Genomic DNA, 6,000 nt, shown 5'->3' on the forward strand with positions numbered 1-6,000 from the left:
GTTCCTTTTAATTTGACTGACAATATCCCTCAAAGGTGAAGGTAATAGTCAACACCTCGGTCCATGCTTCCCCACAATGTGAGGTGCATGAGGACAATCAAACAACATTGTGGAAGCTTACCAGGATAGCAGGCACACCGCACACACAGGGAATGGCACCCACCCGATGGACGTTCGTTTCGGCGACTGCCTGCGTCAGGGCTGGGATGTTGTTCGATTGTCCTCATGCACCTCATATTGTGGGGAAGCATGGACCGAGGTCTTAACTATTACGTTCACCTTTGAGGGATATTGTCAGTCAAATTAAATATAAATTTTTCTGAACCATCAGTGTATGGTATTGTAATCTATAACACACATATTGTGGAATAATACAATATACACTGTTACATATTGACTGCCAATTTTCCTCTAACGGTACCAATTGGTTAGGCACCACCGGGGCTGTGCACCCTTTTTGTATGCTCCTCTTTTTTATCCATCTTGCACCTATTTATTAATAAAATCATTATATATATTGTTAAAGATGGTTGATCGCGTTTTTTCTTCTGGTGTACATGCTAATGTGGCCGACTAGCAAGGGAAGCAATGCCCTTGCGACTAGATAAGAAAGATCTTTAGAAATACTTTTCTAAAGATCTTTTTATCTATGCTAGTGTATATAGGGACGGTTAGACAGGGATTAGCAATATACACCCAGAACTGCTCGTGAACTGCAGGTTCACTTTAATATCCCCCTCTCCATAATGTCCACCCCCACACTGAGCCTATCCATACTATCAGACCCCAAACCGCCTCTATTCATAATATTCCCTTCACACTGTCCCTCTCCATAATGTCCACTCCTACACTGAAGCGGGCTTTACACGAGACGACGGATAGTGCGATGCATCGTCGGGGTCACGGTTTTCGTGACGCACATCCGGCATCGTACATGATGTCGTCTCGTGTAACACCTCCTAGCGACGCAGTATCGCTCACAAATCATGAGTCGTGTACTCGTCGCTAGGTTTAATAAAATTGTATAATTAAAATGGCGGCGGTTGTTCATCGTTTCCCTGGCATCATACGTTGCTCCGTGTGACACCACGGGAACGATGAACAGCAGCTTTACCTGCCTCCCGCGGCACCCGACGGCTTAATGGAAGGAAGGAGGTGGGCAGGATGTTTACATCCCGCTCATCTCCGCCCCTCCGCTTCTATTGGCCAGCTGCCGTGTGACGTCGATGTGACGCCGAACGTCCCTCCCACTCCAGGAAGTGGACGTTCGTTGCCCACAGCGAAGTCGTCCGGAAGGTAAGTACGTGTGACGGGGGTTAAACGAGTTTGTGCGCCACATGCAACTAATTGCCCGTGACGCAAAAACGACAGGGGCGGGTACGATCGATCGTGCTATCGCACAATCGGTCGTCTCGTGTAAAGCAGGCTTGAGTCTATCCATACTATCAGACCCCAAACTGCCACTATTCATAATATTCCCTTCACACTGTCCCTCTCCATAATATCCCCCTCTCAGTGGTGTAACTAGAGTTTGATGGGCCCTGATGCGAAATTTGGACCGGGGCCCCCGCTCCACGTACCCCGACACTTAGGGTATGGGATAATGACACTGACACTCGGGGTACAGTATAATGACGCTGACACTTGGCTTTTACCCACAGCACCGTTTCCCATGATCTGAAATCCCTCTATCAGCACCCAGCTTTCCTATGTTCTGATATCCATCTTGTCCTCGGCACCCAGCTTTCCCATGCTCTGCCATACATCTTACCCTCAGCACCCAGCTTTCCCATATCAGAGCATGGGAAAGCTGGGTGCTAAGAAAAGATGTACAGAAGAGCATGGAAAAGCTGGGTGCTGAGGGAAAGAGCCTTTTCCTCCTCACCACAAAACATTCCCATCCCATGCTTGTATCTTTGTCCTCCCTTGTATATAGTTCTCCAAATACTATAATGGCCCCCACATAGCCTTCCATATAGTATAAAGGGACCCACATAACCCTTCATATATTAGAATGCACCTCCCATAGTTCTCCATGTATTACAATGCATTTCCCATAGTTCTCAATCTATTATAATTCACCACATAGTCCTCCATGTTTTATAACACACCCCCATAGTCCGTGTATAAGGTAGCCTCCATAGTCCTCCATATATTATAATGTAGCCCCCATAGTCCTATATGTATTATAATGCAGCCCCATAAATCATCATATTGTATTATGCAGCCCCATACTCCTCCATGTATAATGCACCCTTATATTCCATGTATAAGGTGTCCTTCATTTTGTATAATGCAGCTCCATAGACCTCCATGTATAATGCACCCCTAGTCCATGTATAAGGTGTACTTCATGTTTATTATGCAGTCCTATAGACCTCCATGTATCATGCAGCCAGACCCCCCCCCAGGGCCTCAGTGTGTCATGCAGCCAGCCCCCCCAGGTGTCATGCGGCCAGCCCTCCCCAGGGCCTCCATGTGTCATGCAGCCAACCCCCCAGGTGTCATGCAACCAGCCCCCCTAGGGCCTCTGTGTGTCATGCAGCCAGCCCCCCCAGGTGTCATGCAGCCAGCCCTCCCCAGGGCCTCCATGTGTCATGCAGCCAGCCCCCCCAGGTGTCATGCAACCAGCCCCCCTAGGGCCTCTGTGTGTCATGCAGCCAGCCCCCCCAGGTGTCATGCAACCAGCCCCCCTAGGGCCTCTGTGTGTCATGCAGCCAGCCCCCCCAGGTGTCATGCAACCAGCCCCCCCTAGGGCCTCTATGTGTCATGCAGCCAGCTTCCCCCCCCCCCAGGGCCTCCATGTGTCATGCAGCCAGCCCCCCAGGGCCTCCATGTGTCATGCAGCCAGCCCCCCCAGGGCCTCCATGTGTCATGCAGCCAGCCCCCCCAGGGCCTCAATGTGTCATGCAACCAGCCCCCCCAGGGCCTCAATGTGTCATGCAACCAGCCCCCCCTAGGGCCTCTATGTGTCATGCAGCCAGCTTCCCCCCACCCCCCCCAGGGCCTCCATGTGTCATGCAGCCAGCTTCCCCCCGCCCCCCCCCAGGGCCTCCATGTGTCATGCAGCCAGCCCCCCAGGGCCTCCATGTGTCATGCAGCCAGCCCCTCCAGGGCCTCCATGTGTCATGCAGCCAGCCCCCCCAGGGCCTCCATGTGTCATGCAGCCAGCCCCCCCAGGGCCTCCATGTGTCATGCAGCCAGCCCCCCCAGGGCCTCCATGTGTCATGCAGCCAGCCCCCCCAGGGCCTCAATGTGTCATGCAGCCAGCCCCCCCAGGGCCTCAATGTGTCATGCAGCCAGCCCCCCCAGGGCCTCAATGTGTCATGCAGCCAGCCCCCCCAGGGCCTCAATGTGTCATGCAGCCAGCCCCCCCAGGGCCTCAATGTGTCATGCAGCCAGCCCCCCCAGGGCCTCAATGTGTCATGCAGCCAGCCCCCCCAGGGCCTCAATGTGTCATGCAGCCAGCCCCCCCAGGGCCTCAATGTGTCATGCAGCCAGCCCCCCCCAGGGCCTCAATGTGTCATGCAGCCAGCCCCCCCAGGGCCTCAATGTGTCATGCAGCCAGCCCCCCCAGGGCCTCAATGTGTCATGCAGCCAGCCCCCCCCAGGGCCTCAATGTGTCATGCAGCCAGCCCCCCCAGGGCCTCAATGTGTCATGCAGCCAGCCCCCCCAGGGCCTCAATGTGTCATGCAGCCAGCCCCCCCAGGGCCTCAATGTGTCATGCAGCCAGCCCCCCCAGGTGTGATGCAACCAGCCCCCCCCAGGGCCTCTATGTGTCATGCAGCCAGCCCCACCAGGGTTTCCATATGTCATGCAGCCAGCCCCACCAGGGTTTCCATATGTCATGCAGCCAGCCCCACCAGGGTTTCCATATGTCATGCAGCCAGCCCCACCAGGGTTTCCATATGTCATGCAGCCAGCCCCACCAGGGTTTCCATATGTCATGCAGCCAGCCCCACCAGGGTTTCCATATGTCATGCAGCCAGCCCCCCAGGGCCTCCATGTGTCATGCAGCCAGCAAAAGAAAAAAACAAGTACCTCTCTTCTCCTTCCGACCCCTACGACCGCGGTAGTTACGCTCCTGCCCCCATATGTCACACACCCTGTGCTCCCCATACAGCCTGCACCCCCCATATCACACACACTACACCCTTATATGTCTCACACCCTGCCCCACATATCTCACCCTGCCTGTACCCCAACTTACCCCTCTCAAACACTCTGCACCCCTTCACATCCTTCTGTCACAGTCTGCACCCCTCATATGCTACTCACCGTGCACACCCCCTCCCTCATGTCCTCTCTTTTTTCATTACCAGTCATGTGTCCAAACCTCGTTCAGGAATCAGTATCTTCTGCTTTCTGCCCGGCAACCTGTGTCTCCTCCCACAGAGTCACATGGGCGTGACATCATCACAGGTCCTGGAAGGATGGCTTCCGTGTGCTGTGCCGGAGCACTTCTGCTCTGCCGCAGGTCAGAGAGCCCCTCTCACAGGCCGGCCCCCTGGTAGTCGGCCACTACACAGCGGCACTACACATAGGGGCCCGGTAGCCGCTCTGCAGAGCGGCTGCCGGGCCCGGTCGCAGTGGCGACCTCTGCGACCGCGGTCGTTACGTTCCTGCCCCCTCTCCTCACCCAGCCCCTCTCCATAATGTCCACCCCCACACTGAGCCTATCCATACTATCAGACCCCAAACTGCCACTATTCATAATATTCCCTTCACACTGTCCCTCTCCATAATATCCCCCTCTCCTCACCCAGCCCCTCTCCATAATGTCCACCCCCACACTGAGCCTATCCATACTATCAGACCCCAAACTGCCACTATTCATAATATTCCCTTCACACTGTCCCTCTCCATAATATCCCCCTCTCCTCACCCAGCCCCTCTCCATAATGTCCACCCCCATACTAAGACAATCCATACTATCAGCCCCTCACACTGCCCCTCTCCATAATATTCCCCTCACACTGCCCCTCACTATACTGCGCCCTCTGTACAATTCCCCATCCCGCTATTTTGTGGATTGTCAGTAAAAGTGATGACAGAATTTTTGCCCTTTTTTATCCCCCAAAAATATGAGAAGTCGATCAGTTCCATTATATGTATTCGAGAATGGCGACAAAATAAAACTCGTCCAATAATAACCAAAACCTGATACAGAGATATGGGAGGAAAGAGGAAAGGTCACAGAGCGAGAAATAAGGGAGGCAGAAAGCAAATAGCCTCAGAGCTGAAGGGGTTAATGCCCCCAGTAATGGGGAATCTCCACATACCTCCACGGTAGATCCTTCCCGGTATGACGTCACTTCCGCCAAGTGTTAGGGGCGTGGTCTGATGTCACAAGGCGCGGGGTGATGCATTGCCTCCTGCCTCTCTCTGTTTGTGGAGTCTCTTCCTCTGCAGCCGGGGTCTGCCTTCTTCTCTGTGGTGACATTGTCTCATGCACAGAGGGAGGGCAGTGTCCTCAGAGGGAAAAACGGAAGCTTTGTTTTTATGAGTGAGAAGGCTTCATGCTGGGCGGCTGTGTGTGGTGGTATTTGCATGTGATGGCACTGATGGGTGTTAATGCTACCGGAGTGCCGTTGGTGAGAGGAGGGGGGTTAACACTGCTGAGGGTGGGGGGTCCTGGTGAGAGGAGAGGGGTTAATACTGCTGTGGAGGGGATGAATGCTGAGGTGAGGGGTTAATACTGCTGTGGAGGACGCTGGTGAGGGGTTAATACTGCTGGGGGAGACACTGGGAGGAGAGGGGTTAATACTGCTGGGGGAGACACTGGGAGGAGAGGGGTTAATACTGCTGGGGGAGACACTGGGAGGAGAGGGGTTAATACTGCTGGGGGAGACACTGGGAGGAGAGGGGTTAATACTGCTGGGGGAGACACTGGGAGGAGAGGGGTTAATACTGCTGGGGGAGACACTGGGAGGAGAGGGGTTAATACTGCTGGGGGAGACACTGGGAGGAGAGGGGTTAATACTGCTGGGGGAGACACT

General features: G+C 54.2%; 1 protein-coding gene across 1 annotated transcript in view; it reads right to left on the reverse strand.

Moving 5' to 3' along the window:
• Positions 1-5,408, reverse strand: part of LOC142312202 (uncharacterized) — a 44,743-nt gene extending 39,335 nt beyond the window's left edge. Inside the window, exon 1 of the mRNA XM_075351107.1 lies at positions 5,284-5,408. The gene's annotated coding sequence lies outside the window, so the exon portion shown is untranslated. The remainder of the gene's footprint in view (positions 1-5,283) is intronic.
• Positions 5,409-6,000: the final 592 nt, after the last annotated feature.

The sequence above is a fragment of the Anomaloglossus baeobatrachus genome, chromosome 5, assembly GCF_048569485.1.
Source record: "Anomaloglossus baeobatrachus isolate aAnoBae1 chromosome 5, aAnoBae1.hap1, whole genome shotgun sequence".
Taxonomy (NCBI): Eukaryota; Metazoa; Chordata; class Amphibia; order Anura; family Aromobatidae; genus Anomaloglossus; species Anomaloglossus baeobatrachus.